Source organism: Limulus polyphemus, unplaced genomic scaffold (genome assembly GCF_000517525.1).
Source record: "Limulus polyphemus unplaced genomic scaffold, Limulus_polyphemus-2.1.2 Scaffold71, whole genome shotgun sequence".
Classification (NCBI taxonomy): Eukaryota; Metazoa; Arthropoda; class Merostomata; order Xiphosura; family Limulidae; genus Limulus; species Limulus polyphemus.
This window is the reverse complement of record NW_013665681.1, coordinates 583,766-600,682: the sequence shown is the minus strand read 5'-3', so window position 1 is coordinate 600,682 and position 16,917 is coordinate 583,766.

Here is a 16,917-nt window from a genome sequence, read left to right as displayed (position 1 = left end):
CAGCATATTTCTGTGTAAGAATGTGGGTGGACCTCCCCTGATTTTTGCGATTTATCTGAGATACACTTATTACAGACAGTAGAGCCATGTTTATAAATGTTAGAAGTTGTGTAAGAACTTAACATGGTATTTAAATATTCCAAGTTGGCGTTGTAACGAATTTGTTGTTATGTATTTATTTTAATATGAGCGTTCTTTAAATTAAGTTTATATTTAGAAACATACATAACTTATACTGTTAGATAGGTGTTGCGAAACTCCCGCCTATTCTCCACAGTTGTAGAAGATTATCGAGAGTAAGAATCAACAACATATCTATATACGTAAACGCTTTAACCAGTATTATTACGTAAGATTGAATTTTCTAGAAAACGTTCCCACGCTATAAATATAACCAACGCGACGCGCCAAAAGTGTGTCTATTATTAGTTCGCTATATATCGGTGTGGCTATAAAACTTTTTCCGACTGATAAGCGTTATAACAATCACAGTTATACTTTCGACTTAAGATATCTGACCAGGAATATTTATAAATTTCGAACGTTACAAATCATTTAACTTCAGTGGATTCTCATCGGACATTGGTAATTTTACGAAGACATATAAATTCATCGAGGAAACCTAGTGGGCAAAGCTAGCTAGCTTCCCAGCGGATCGTCTGGACATCAACTCGTAATTAACTCGGCTTCGGACTATTTGAAACTCTAATACGTAACAGCGGACTGAAAGGACAACCATAAGGCTCAGAATGAGGAGAGTTGTCTTTCCTGTAAGAAAACATTTACAACTTAGCTTTGATAGCAGGATAGTTTCGTAACTATTAAGAACCATTCCATCCCTACAAATTTATCTCTGACATCAATGTATAGATTTGGAACTACTATGAACCATCCTATACTTACATGTGTATGTCTGACGTCACTCTAATTTTGTAACTATTATGAAATATGCTATTTCTACATGTGAATCTCTGACATCAGTGTATTTTTGTAACCATTATGAACTATTATGATAACGGTGTAGTAATATAATTACCAGTTTGTGGATCTGGATCTCGTGTGCACCAGAGAAAGAAAAGTTGAATTGTTTACTCGAGCGACTCGCTGAGCCCAAATTGAACTAAAAGAAAATTCAGAAATTCAAAAAATAAATACATATTAACTAAAGGAATACATAACACATGATACAGTCCTGTGACACGCATTTCCTCCCCCTTCCCTTCCAAGTCGATGTAACTATTCTTAATTCTAAAACTATAAAAAAGTCCAATCACGCATCGATCAATGAATAGAAATAGGTTCATGAAAAACCACAGTAAGGTGTTGAAATTGGGCAGGTTGTCAATTAAGCAGCTTTCGACAATCCTTTGATTTATGTAGTTATCCGTTTTGTATAAAAGTATTGTTGATTCCCAATCAATTTAACGGACACAATCTCTGAAAAACATCATTGTTGTTATTTCTTTATTTAATGTCTTTTTTATGTTCAGAAACTCTCGTGTTATCACTTCTTCCGGTTTAACATACATACCATTTTTCACAGGATTGTAATGGTATTATATAAACTCCTTGTTTTTTATCTTTAGATGTTGTTCTAACTGAAGTTAGATTATTTTTAATAGTGTTTGGATATTTTCATATAGTTCTAAAAAGGCGTTGTTGATTTTTTCCTGTCAGAGACAACGAAAAACTGAAGGTCACGCACAAGTGTGTCAAAACTAGTTTATTAATTAGAAAGACTTCTGACAGCTTGTTCCATTTACTGTGTGTTTTTACTAAATTGCTACACACGATATTATCTTAATTGGTAAATCTAAATAGCTTGCCCTTGCCCCAGCAAAACTACTTGCCTAACAACGCCAACTCGCGCAGAGGCAAAAACAACTTTGTAAAACAATACACTGTAGGAGTCTAGATCTAGGAGCAGGTAGTCTAACATACTAAAGTCGCACAAAAATGAAATACGTTAAAGTGAAGAAACAACAACTTTGAAAATTATAACATATTAATATCAGTTAACAAAGATACTACATAAACTGGTTGTTTATCAATGATAGTCTTCCACTTTTAAGAGGGGGTAGTTAACACACTATTATACAGAAACAAACCCATGACACCCAAATCTTAAGCGTAATTAAAAACCCAAAATACTTATATAAATTATAATGCTCTTAATACTAAGCATGATAATATATATATATACACACACTATACAAGTGCTCTTGATACTAAACGTGATGAGATATGCGTGTATATATATACAAAAGAAAAACAACATTATAATGCCGTCGAAATTCAGAATTATTCTTTCATTACTAGTCCTTGTTCTCATCCTTAAGTCTTAATAGATAATGTCGGTGGCCATAACACCCAAATGCATTGGGGATGTTCCATCTATTAGATAAGATCCAGACGTTGATGTAAATCTAGCCAGCAACTAAGGAGAATCAGTTAAGGGTTGGGAGTTGAGTGCTTGAACCCACAACGTCTCAACTCCTACTGCCTTTCGCTGTCTGCAGCCAGTTGTGGGAAGACAGTTACTCTTATTATTTAAATATAACCTTAAAGTAGAGTTAGGCTACCCTAAAATTCTACAATGTAAAACTCCCAACCTCCACTTTTTTAATATTATAAGATATAAAAAACAAAAAATTCTTATAATGGAAATAAACCACCCTTTATTTCTACTTAACTCCCAACCTCCACTTTTTTAATACTTATAAGATATAAAAACAAAAATTCTTATAATGGAAATAAACCACCCTTTATTTCTACTTAACTCCCAACCTCCACTTTTTTAATATTATAAGATATAAAAAACAAAAAATTCTTATAGTGGAAACAAACCACCCTTTATTTCTACTTAACTCCCAACCTCCACCCTTTCATGTCTCACGTTGTCTTTTGGCAGGAAAACTGGTCAACAACGCCTACTAAGCATGATAAAATATACATACATATCGGTGGCGGATTCAGAGGGGGAGCCCAGGGGGCCTGTCGCCCTCTTTTTTTGGCGACAATAAAACAACTTATGTGAAAATATCCATTTTATGTATTTCCGACTTATCATGCCCATCTTTGGTTTGCATTCATTCGGTAATCTAATTCCTTCAGTTGTATGCTAAACTCTGGATCCACCACTTTCATATATATATATATATATATATATATTTGTTAATGCTGAAATTAGTATTTTAGAAAAAATACATATTGTTAATCTATTAACAGAACGAGAAGAATATTTTATTTTGAAAGAAAAAGCGCTTCACTCTTATGGACTAAACCAACCAGGATTTTAAAAACAAAAGTGGTGAATATTTGAGTAAAATATCCCTATTAAACGTATTTTGGATAAACGGTTATACGTTACACAGATGGGTATAGGTAAAAACAGAAAAAATAGATTAATTTTGAGAGTTTTTGCGAAGATTTAGATTCTGCTTTTGAACGATCTGTTAATATTTAAAAATAAAAATAAAATAAAAATCTTACATGATAATGGATTTTAAACATAATGTATATGATGATTTATCTCTATATTATTTAGTTCATAAAAATGTTCAGGAAAAAATATTCCCCATCAAATCATTGCAACCTATAGTTAGTTTTAAATATAATAAACCTATAGGTTCTCTTCTTTTAACTATAAAAAATATTCAAGAATTAAATCCAAAAAAATCGATAACCTGCCGTGTAATTGTTTCAATAGTGAATATATTGACTCTTTTCATAATCATACTATTATGGTTTAATTCTACTTTAAGATTATGTTTAAATATTATGGGTAACTACCTTCTCACAACTGGCTACAGGCTAGTTTGAAATCTGCGTCCGGATCTCTTCTGATAGCCACGGACATTATCCATTATGACATAAGGATTACAACGAGGACTAGTAATGGAAGAATACGCTATACAAATGATCTTAATGCTAAACATGATAAAATATATATAAATACATACATAAATGCAAACCATATTATAAACATGATAAATATACATATATACATTATACAAATGATAATAAAATATAATAATTAAACATATACAGAATCATAGACACTATTATACAATTTAGGAGGGAAGCTGGAGCTACTCGTATGAGGGTGTCCCAACAGAAAATCCTCCAACATATACCACCATTCCCTTCCAGGAGACTTACAACGCTAGAAACCGCTTTTCGATACCACTTGTGGGCAGAGCACAGATAGCCCATTGTGTAGCTTTGTGCATAAATTCAAACAAACAAACAAACCCTTCCAGGCCGACTCGGTCTTCCCGAATTCTAAAACTACAACAACAAAAAAAAATCGAACTTTAATCATATGTCACTCAATAAATCAAAATCAACTCATCCAAACCCCAGTAAAACTATTTGCTCAACAGCAATGATGCGTACAAAAGCAAAAACAAATTTATATAACTACACTAATGCATGACAGAAATCATGTAATCCCCTAACTTACTATGTTCCTCAGACAAAAATGAAATAAAGAATAACAAAAAATCCTAAACCCCCTCTCCACTAATGGAACCGTCCTTTATAAAATACGCTCTTTTTGATTGTCTTTGTAAACTGAATAAAGTTTATTTCATTTTGTTACAAATGGTATTGAATCTCTTTCATTTTTTTTGACACCCAGTTAATGTCAGAAAATCCATATTTGCTTCGCAACACATCCTTTGGCGAACCTATCTGATTACGCTAAGGGGAAATCAGTGCACCTGAGAATGCCGCATAACAAACTGAATAGAAGCACTTAATGTCATAAATCAGAAAGCAAGAATTACAAAATCTGTAATGATTAGAACGCTTTAAATCATCAATTGGGTACCATCGTTGTTAACAGTGGTTTCAGCTGTACTGCTATATGTACCTAACATGATACTTGGTGCTTTCAGCTGTACTGCTATATGTACCTAACATGATACTTGGTGCTTTCAGCTGTACTGCTATATGTTCCTAACATGATACTTGGTACTTTCAGCTGTACTGATATATGTTCCTAACATGATACTTGGTGCTTTTAGCTGTACTGATATATGTACCTAACATGATACTTGGTGCTTTTAGCTGTACTGATATATGTACCTAACATGATACTTGGTGCTTTCAGCTGTACTGATATATGTACCTAACATGATACTTGGAAAACACGTTACAAACATTTTCGGGTTCGGAACAAGTCTTTTGTTTGGGTTCTTTCCCCCTCCCCTCATAAATTACAGTTCATGTTTTGAAATGGGCCTTTATCTTCCAATCTATCTACAATAAACACATTAGTAATTAGTACCATAGTGTGGCTGGTGCTCTGAAAGCAGTCCCATTTATTCTGCAAAAAACGAGAAGTTTAAGAAAGTTTATCCCTACAGAAAGAAAACATGAAGTCAATACTTTTGTAGTTGTGATATGCATTGCCGAGAATATATTATAAACGTTTGGTTCAAAGATGGCATTATACATTTCCAATATCAGTTGATTATGACATTATTTTATATACTACCATTAAATATCCGCGCTCTACTGTGGGTTTCAAAGGGCCCTCTTGATTCACAGAGGTCTCAATGTACCAACTGAGCTCTTTCGTTATCCCCAATTACTTCTATAGCTACCTCAAGGGAAGGCCTCTACTTAAAAAGCAAACCCTTTAGACACTCTGGTACCTAAGCATGTGTGCCAAATTTCGTCCTACTATCTTGTGAGTGGAGGTATGAACACAGTTTACGTAGTTCAAATATGGAGACCCAGGATCCTGAGACATGCCAGGAACAAAAAATCATATTCCAGATTCAGGTCCATATACTCTGAAAACCTACTCTTAGACTTCTATCATACCTTATTGATCTCGTTTGTTGGGGAGAAGTGGGGGGGGGGGTGCACCTTATAGCTAACGACAGCTCCAGGTTGCCTTGAGCCCGTCTGCCAAATTTGGTGCTTGTGGTCGTCTTGTTAACAAGCTATTTTATTTCAGCACCTTACTGTGGAATTATCATTACTCAAGATATATTTCTAAAGTTAAATACTTTACTTCAACATTCAGATAGACTACACTGTTGTCAAGATATCTTGGATAAACATTTGTAAGTTTTTGTTAGCGCGTGTCAAATTCCACACACTAAACACTTTGAGGTCAACTATGTTAGGGGGACACTTAATTCTGCATCTTTATTTTGGCTGTAAATAAGAAAACTTACGTTCCGTAATACAATTATTAACCCATCAGAAAATCCAGCTGGTCTGGAAGTTCGAACTGACAGTGCTTCCAATAAGGATAGTGTTTTTTTTTGTTTTTGTCTTTAACAGTAGTCACGAACACCATCTACAAAACACGAGAAGTCGAGACCATGGCGTGATTTACAAGCACTGAACTTTATGGTTTCTTATTCAATGTTTTACACAAGTTATTAGGCGTTATACTAGTTTCTGTGCCTATGATACTAATACGTTATATTAATTGACTTATAAATTTTCCCTGCGGCACATCGTACAGTTCTAGTAAGTTGGGTACAGTAAAGTTATTAGATGAATGGTTGTTTTAAAATAAGCTGGCCACCACACCTTTAAAACGAGAAACAGAAGGTTTGGGCGAAAATACTCTCCTCTTTCCCCATTTTCGCGGACCGTGGAGTAGTCCAACAAAACAATTTTCTTAGCGATAATCAGAATGTGCATATATGAGTATACAAGGAGGTATGTACATTAATACGACCGGGATGATCATACAGTAGGGTCCCCGGTAAGTTTATGGATTTACACTGTTAAAATCTGGGGTTCAATTCCACACGGTGGATAGAGCACATTTAGCCCAATGTGTGGCTTTGTGCTAAAGTACACAAACATATAATGGGCTGTTATATTTTAATCATGTGAACAAGAAACGCGTTGGCGTAAACCGAGTGATAAAAGTTGACCGGTTCTCCTAAATGCTCAGGTCAGGAAAAAGTTGCTCGACTGTCCCCCTTCCTCCTATGTGGGGGATATTGTGGCCACAGTATACAGCTATCAACAGAAATATTTGTGGATCTATTTATTTTGCTATTCACAATATTCAACAGGTTACCAGAAAAATATTTTAAATACTCTGTACCAGCAAAATGAAAAAAAAAATCAGGCTTAATAGTTCTCTTTGCTGTACACATGTATTTTATAACATCTAAATAAGCCCTAAATAAATAGCCTACTTTATTCTTGCGTGGATAAACAATCCACTTACATGCTGATAGAGAAACTGCTGTAGGGTTCTGAATTAATTAATCTATAAAAATGTAGGTTTAATATTTCTTAGCATGTTTTAAGTATAAACCGGAAATATATCAACTAACCTGCATTACGCAGTAAAGTATTCAAAACATATTATATTTCAGCTAGGAATAATCTGTTTTCTAAATATCATTTTCAAAATTATAGTAATTCCCGCCTTACAGTGACTCAGCGTTAAGTCTGAAGGATTATAACGATAAAAACCGGGTTTCGATCCTTGTGGTAGACACAGCACAGATAGCCCATTGTGTAGCTTTGTGCTTCACTACAGAAAACGTGAGTAATTTATAAATTTGTTCTAATTTGCTTTATCTCTAGCTAATCTCTAAAATACTGAGTTTGAATTTAAAGTAAACGTTTTAAGATTTACTCCGACTTTGTAGCAGAATGTGAAAACCTTTCACAGAACAAAGTGAACATACTTTAACATATTGTATTCCCATCTTGTAACATCTATCTTCTTTTCCTTATATTGTATTCCATAAGTTAACATAAAACTTTGCAAACAATAACACAAAAAACAGGCTAAAAGTTTGAAAGCAGTTCCTATTTGAAGTATGTATGTTAGATCAGTGTTTCTCAAACGGTGGAGCAGGTTTCTAGGGTGAGGTCACAAATTGTTCGCGCTGAGTCAACATTTTTTTTTGAGTCCTCGAAGTGTCTGATTGGTGCACATATCATTTTTATTGTGAACCATGATGAACTGCGCCAAGAAACATCAGTATCTTTTTCATCCTTGTAGAGATAATTGGGAGTAGGGGGGGGGTCGCGACAACCACAACCCTGACGCGAGGGTCGTCTAGCAAATCCGGCTGAGAAACACTGTGTTAGGTAATTTCTTCTTCTTCTTCTGCCTTATTCCTAGTCCACATTCAGTTAATACCTTTAAGGCGGAATGTATTTTTTCGCCACAAGTTATTTTATAAATATTTAGTGAACTCAGATAAAATCCGTCACAGATACTGAAATGTGGTCTATATTATAATAATGCATGTGAAGTTTCTCATCTCTCGCTCTGTTTGTAATGTATGTTCAAAATGAAAATGTGTTCATGTGCTTTTTTTTTACATTAATAGCTTTGAAAAGTAACATTTTGATTTTTATAAATGAAAGGTCTTTAATTAAAACTACTTATGTTTTGATATTTTAGACATTGATTTAAGTTGATTGATTTAAGTTTCTAGAAGTAATAGTATTAAGGACCTGGTAGTTTGGGTGCTCAACTCGGAATTTGCGGGTGGCGTGATCGAAACCCGTGTCCGAACATGCTCGTTCTTTCAGTAGTAAGGGAGTTATAATGTTACGTTTAATCCAATTATTTGTTTGTATATAGTAGCCCAAGAAATGACGGTGAGTAGTGTTGACTAGCTGACTTCCTATCACTTCAGAAATAAGGATTCTGGTTAGTCCTAAATACAAATTCTAAGTTAACAGTGCAAGGAAAAAAAATCTTCATAAAAGTATACTAATGAACAACAAATGAAAATAAAAAGTAATTGAATGTGATAACTAATTAGTATGATCATTATTATTGATGAAAGCAGTAACAAATAAACAAGATAGCCTACGTTACTTAAGGAGCTCCCCCCCCCCAAAAAAAACAACAACATTAGTTCCTGTTTTGAACCATAGTCGTTGGTGTATATATATAAATCTTTGAAAACTTGCTCGCTCTAACCCCGTGCTTTACCAAAGAAAGCTCACGTGTATTATGACGTCAGTATCAAAAGTTTTAATGAATTAAAATAGTTTTTAACAATAATGGTGTAAAAATAAATACAGTGTTGTATAATAGTGCGTTTATAATCAGACCTGCTGCTGAGCCACTGGGGGTTATGGAATGTCTACGTGAAGAAATGTATTAAAAGCCAAATAATCCCCTTTATGTAAGTATGTATGAACATACAATCAGTTCTTTTATCAAATAATTTTACTTTTGTGCAAACTGAGAGAAAATGCATATATTATTTTATAGTGAGATAGGGGGATAATTGTAAGTAACTTGTAAGATATGTATAAACATTTGTAAATGCAGTTTTAAAATATTGAAATTTTATGGCATTTTGTATGATTTTATATTTATTAAATTCTGCCAAAATTAAACATATTTCCTTTTAATAAGCCAGTGTGATTTTAGGAATTTAGTTTGAATTGGGATGTCTAACTTTTTTCTAAATATGCTTCTGCATTGTGGCGTCATCTAGTAGTAAATAACGAAAACGTAACATGTTTCGACAATAAATATGTATATAAGGGACTTCTATATAACATTTATTTGTTCTCAACTGTTAAATAATACAATAAATACTTTTTAAATTTTGTCTATAATTAAACAGAAGTCAAAGTTTAAATAGCAATGATTGTTCTATTGTTGTTCAGCAAATGAAACATACTACTTCGATTTAAACATAATGTTATTAATCAAACATTTTACTTCAAGTTTTACCATAAAACAGAATATTTTAATTTTAAAGTTATAAATTTCCCATTTCACGGCAAAAACATCCCAGACGTATTAACATATACCTATCACAACTCATTAGATTTGCTAGAATTTGGAAGATTTTATAGGGAGAGCAAGAACGCTAATACATAAACGTTTCAGTAGAGATTTTGTTTTCAATGCAAGACTAAGCATTTGTCACACCATAGATGATTAAAACTATATCTGCTATCACAGACTTTCCGAAAATTATATGCTAATGTTTCTTAGCTTATCTCTCCGTTTTTAGGAACTGACCACTTTAGATTGTAGGATAAAGGTCACCTTAAATACGCTGTTGGATTAAAACAAGTATATCTTGTCCAGTTGCTTTGTTTGTTTGTTTGTTTTAACAACAAAACTACAACATGGACTACCTGTGCTGTGTCCACCAAGGGTGTCGAAACCCGGTTTTTAGCGTTATAAGCCAGCAGACTTATCGTTGAATTACTGGCGGAGGGGGGGGGGGGCTATACAGTTGCATGAGTGTTATTTCTGTGGACATCTAGCTTGAATTTGCCACATACTAAGTTAGACGTACGTTTATATGTGTTAATGTATTAAATTCAGCGGAGGCTTGCCAGAGGAGGAAAAGAAGGCCATGCCTTCTCAAAGGCTTTGAACAAATAAAACATTTCTTATTTTTTGTGTTAGTACCTATATTGTATTTGTTTTGGGTGTAAAATTCGTGAAAAACTGCATATTTATTCTTGCAGAATGCTTTAAAATCTTCTTGTCCTGCTCTACACCATTTATAAGGTGACATCTCATGGTGTGAGTCACGAAACGGTTTTGCCACCCGGGTCTTTTTCATCTATACACAATTTTTCTATAGTTGCGATAGAAATGACCTTCTTTCCAGGTATATAAATCATTTTTTAGGCCTATCTCACAGCTAATGGAGCCGATCAGAATCTAGGTTTTTAAGTAACCAATGAAAATCAGTTTAAGGAACATTTGCAACAACAGAAGCATGCAAGCTAAACAAGATCTTGGTGATAAATGGTTTGTACATATTTAATAATGATGTGGTTGTTCAGTGTTTTCATGGATGGTTTGAATGACTTGTTTCAAAAGTGCCAGAATTTATCTTGACTTTGAGGTTATTTCCGAGTTTTATAGTTCCAACAGTAGTTAGGCATTGTCTGTCGTGACGTCAGTTTGTGGTTACCAACGTGTTTACAACTATGAAAGACCGATGACTCGATTTCGCGTAAAAGTAATTCGAGACCCCTAAAGTAAGTAGCTCTTTTAGTGCTGTATGTCTTGAGGTTGGAGGTTAAAATGTTGCTGACCTTCTCCTCAGGATTAACTGCGACCCATCACTAATTAAGTCTAAATACTCCACTATGTATTTCAATTACTTATAGCATTTGATAGATAGATTTAATGTATAACATTGATTTTTGAAAAAGTAATAAATACATTGGCTAAATGTGAAGTGCACGGTACATGAACCTTAAAATGTGACAAATCTGCTTTGGCAGTTACTAATTCACAAAGCAGAGTCAACCTTGTCTAGTATTCTTGGGATAAAGGTCGAAAACACCTCTTACAATAAGGATACCCAACTCACAACAATAGAAGATTTTTTGGTTTGCCTGTTACTCATAATTAAGACTAATTATTATTAACTGTAGTTTTAATGAATATTTTTAGGAACACTTCTGGTAGAAGTTATTACCTAACTGAGCCACCATACTGTGTAATTAATTATCGAATTTAAGTAATGTCCAGCAGATTTCGCCGCATGCGAAAACTTATTCTAACCAGATTTGGTAAGTAACTAGTATATTATTAATATTTATAGGACTCTAAAACAATTGTATTGAAAAATAGCAGTAAATAAATAGCAATAATGTATTCTTTGGAAAATCGTCTTGATAATGATTTGGACTTTAGCTTTGAAAGTTCACCGCTAGGATACCAACGGAAACTCGTATTTATTAACGACGAGATACTAACAATGGAGCAACACGGATACATTATTGAAAATGTTTCGCTCCTTCAATATACACACATTGTTCTCAATTCGCGTATTGAAGTACTTTCAACAACAAACAAGTAAAAGTGTGTCAGAAATTAATCATTATCAAAGTTATCACAAGCGTATCATATTAATCTTTAAAAGAGTTTATTATAAATGTTCCGTATAAAAAAATAAACAAGACTACATAAACAATGAATAAAAATCTATAAAATTCAATAGGCGTACATAAGAGGTTCTCTATTAATACTTTAAAATTTAAAATCTCAGCGCCACGTGGTGTTGATGTATCATATCAAATCAGTACGTATAAGAACAAGACAAATCTAGATTTACGATGTATTTCTCAATAAAAAGCCATAGGGGTTATATTCTAGTGTGTTTTTTTCTGTTCCACTACTACTATCACCTTATTAATTTGAGCTGTTACTACCATAATGTTGACTGGAACGTTAAATTCTCGAGATAAGGTTTTCTTATTCACCATCCTCAATGGTAAAACTTTCTCTTTTTCTTATTTTGTTTTTTCACTTTTTTTCTTCTTGGAACAGTCACCTTCCCACAACTATCTGCAAGCGATGAAGAGTGATATAGATGTGGGGCGTTGTGGGCTTGAGCACCCATAGCTTACTTCTTATACTTTTATGTTCTTATTTTTTTCTTTACATGTGAGGCTTTGCGAACGGATGCTAAGACTGATAGACGGTGTATCCCTACCGCTTTAGGGGTCCTACTTTCTCAGTCACCTCCAAAAACCAGGATACATATTACACCCCACCTGTGCCCTGGTGACTTGGTTTTGTTGTGTAGCGCGTTTTTGTAAATTAAGTAAATATCGTAATTTTTAATGAAGTTTCCAACAAGTATGATACTAGTTCCAGAGAATTATTGTAAAACTTGGTTTTACCTCGTTCATGTTAATATCCCGCCGATGACTCAGCAGTAAGCTTTAGGATTTACAACGCTAAAATTTGCGATTGCACCCGTCTGAAGAACACAGCACAGATAGTCTATTGTGCACATTTGCTCTTAGCAACAAGAATTCATTTAATACTGTTATCATTCTTTACATTTTTATATTGGAAAGTACAAGAAGTTGTTATAATTTTTAAAATTTAAAACCAATCATTAAATGAAATATTTAATACTAGATTTATTTGTCGAAATTATTATTTACCAGAGTCGTGAATTCTCAATGTTTTTAAATTCCTTACTAAGCCGCTAGATGGGGATACAAGGCATTTGTAAATACTTCGTTTGTTTGTTTGTTTGTAGCTAAGCGCCAAGTTATACAATGGGCTATATGTGCTCTGTCCGGTTTTTAGCGTTGTAAGTCCGCAGACATGCCGCTGAGCCACTGGGGAGCTTTGAAAATGCAAAATCTCTTGTTAACCATGACGATTTTAAATACGATAACAAACTTCATAATCTAGGTACCACTTCCCACATAATTTTTATCTAAAATCTCCACTCTTGAATGATAGTCAAATAAACTTATGATTGATTAAATTCGCGAATATTTTGAATATTTGGATTATTTAATCTAATAAACAGAAATTTAATTTGAAATCGTTCATTGATCCCGCATATTTAAAGATTTTAACTTCCATATTGTTTATTGATCTGATTTTAACTTGTTGATAGTTTCTTATTATAATCCTCAATATTCCAGAAAGTAAAAATTCCTGGTGCTAGAGGGTATTGGTATTTTCATTAAAGAACACCATGTCAGAAACTCTGAGCAGAGATCAGGACCTTCGATCAGCAACTTGGCATGCTAAACCCTAGGACTTGCCTGGTCTGTGATAAAAAGTCTCTTAGTGTAGGCCCAGCATGGCCAGGTGGTTAGGGCGCTCGACTCGCAATCTGCGGGTCGCGGGCTTAAATCCCTGTCCCACCAAACATGCTCGCCCTTTCAGTCGTGGGGGCGTTATAATGTGACGGTCAATCCCACTATTCGTTGATAAAAGAGTAGCCCAAAAGTTGGCGGTGGGTGGGGATGACTAGCTCCCTTCCCTCTAGTCTTACACTGCTAAGTTAGGAACGGCTAGCGCAGAAAGCTCTCGTGTAACTTTGCGCGAAATTCAAAAACAAACAAACAAACTGTTAGTGTATTCAATTATAATTTGTTCAAAATGCGAAAAATTGCTTATATTAAAAAATTGATAACTAATAATAGCAAAACCGAATTTCAATAATATGTTAATATAGCAACCATAATAGAGATGAAACCTTTTATTAAATTCATTAAAAACCAATAAGATTGGAATAATACTTGTTCAGTTACCTCTGTTAAACGTGAATAAGCTTAATTTTCTAACCAGTCTAATTTGTATAAATCCCTCTTGATCGTCACGAATTGGACTGTTTAAATTGAATTAGACGTATAGTGATATAATAAAAAAAATATTTTCTATGTAATATTGAAAAGTGTGATAAGTACCCAATTATTTCAAAATAATTGAAGTTAAACCTTTCATGTAATCATCAATATATATAAAAGCCAGGTGTCGGTCATGATCGATTTCTTCGAAATTATTGAATTACACGAATCCAATTCTTCTTTTTCTCCTATAATACTTCCATTTTTGAATGCCCGTTCCCTATCTGCGGACTTACAACGCTAGAAACCGGGTTTGGATACCCGTGGTGGGCAGAGCATAGATAGCCCATTGTTTAACTTTGCGCTTAACTACAAACAAACAAACATGCCCGTTCCCATTTTAGTTGAATTTTATCGTTAACATAGGCGTAATTAGCTCCTAAATTTTGGCACTTTTTTGCTTTATAAAAACTTGTCAATAAGGGAGTTCCCAGGATCAGATCAGCCATAATGTTATGTGTGTGAAACAACATTATCCACATCATTATGACGTCGAGCTAGGTAGGATCCCAACAGGAATGCCGGGAAGACTCCTGTGAAAAACAAGTAAAAAAATTAACGTAAGTCTATGCTTGGGAATTATTACGAAAAAGCCTTTCTTAAAACAGACTGAAGATACCAATTATCTGTAGGGAAGAGGACGACTTTTCCTCAGAAGAACAGGTTTGTATGCAATCACATGGTCATCGTATGTCCTAATATTTCATCCAAAAACACCAATATGTAGCATGTTTGCTCAGTTATATGTAGTGGATTCAGGAACAATATGTAGCATGTTCTTTGGAAAGGAAATTTTATATATATTTCTTTCGTGTATTGCCTGTTTTATATGGAATAGTGTTGGTCTCCCATCATTTTTGACGGACTTTTACGCTATTTGATAATAAACGTTTTGATAACAAATAATTCATAGCCATAAAAACAAATTATTGTAGATAATTTTACTGGCAATTATTGATCACAACAAACAGAAGTATGATAAACTGAAACCATATTACACGTACAAAAAACACAAGTATTATAAATTGAAATCATATTACACATACAAAAAAACAGAAGTATTATAAACTGAAACATATTACACATACAAAAACAGAAGTATAATAAACTGAAACCATATTACACATACAAAAAACAGAAGTATTATAAACTGAAACATATTACACAAACAAAAACAGAAGTATGATAAACTGAAACCATATTACACATACAAAAACAGAAGTATAATAAACTGAAACCATATTACACATACAAAAAACAGAAGTATTATAAACTGAAACATATTACACATACAAAAACAGAATTATAATAAACTGAAACCATATTACACATACAAAAAACAGAAGTATTATAAACTGAAACATATTACACAAACAAAAAGAGAAGTATAATAAACTGAAACCATATTACACATACAAAAACAGAAGTATGATAAACTGAAACCATATTACACATACATTTATATAATACTTTACAAAAATACCAGTTTTAACAAATGTTTTTATTGTAACTAGAAGCTCCAAGACCAGAAATGTCTGTAAATCTAACCATCGAAATTGACAGTCCTTGATGTTCTGAAAAGGTGAAATAGCTCTATAATCATATTCAAAACGAGTATTAGAAGTTTTCAAAGATGTACAATGTATTAACACATTGGTTTAAAAAGCTCAGTAGGATTTTGCAGTTTGTAGTTTAATTTTCAGAAATGTGGTGTTCTTTAGAGGTATATGCAAAAATGGTTAATTTCGATCATATCATGTTCAATTATTAGATTATTTCTACGAAAGATGAGTTTTACTGATGACTTGTATTTATGTATCCTAGAGATGAGTTACGAGTTTTACTGATGACTTGTATTTATGTATCTGAGTTTTACTGATGACTTGTATTTATGTATCCTAGAGATGAGTTACGAGTTTTACTGATGACTTGTATTTATGTATCTGAGTTTTACTGATGACTTGTATTTATGTATCCTAGAGAAGAGTTATGAGTTTTACTGATGACCTGTATTTATGTAACATATTTTTACTCCTCAAACAGTTTCTTCGAACAAATTTGGTGTCAAATATCTTTAGGGTGATGTTTTTTCTTTAACTTCTGAGAATTGACTATCTCTCGAGTGGAACTGAAAAATGTGGTTGGTGAAGATTCTGGACTTCCAACTTTTAGTATCTATAGATAAAATTAAAAACAACATGCCTTGGAATTTTGTCCAATCAGGAACACCATCGCGTGATTAATATTCTACTATTTTGCTATTTGATTATTCTTAAGTGACTGGTTTTCAGATAAGGCGGTTGTTTAATAACCAGATAAGGCTGTTGTTTAATAATCAAATCGTCTAAATACGTTTCATTATTTTTCCATTTTTTTGTGGTTGCTCTTTTTGTATGATGTTGAGCACCTTAACCCTATAGATAAAGATTTTGTCAAATACAAACCAAATTAGATTCTAATCTTTTTTTAGTGGGTTTCTTCACTTTCATTAACCTGTATTTAAGAATACTGTGATTTATTTCTTGTTTGTTTGTCTTATATCAATGCTACATTGAGCTTTCTACTGTAATCACTGAGGGGAATTAAACCCTAGATTTTAGCATTGTTAATCCGTAAAATTACCGCTGCCCTATCGAGGGACATGTGATATATTTCATCTGGATTATTTTTATGAGTTCGTAAGAAGTACAACACATACAGTTCTGGTCAATTCTTATACTTTACTGTGTTTTTTTTTTACGTACCCTTATAATAACCACTTGTTTGTAATACATATTCAACTATGATAGTTTATGTTCTGTTCTT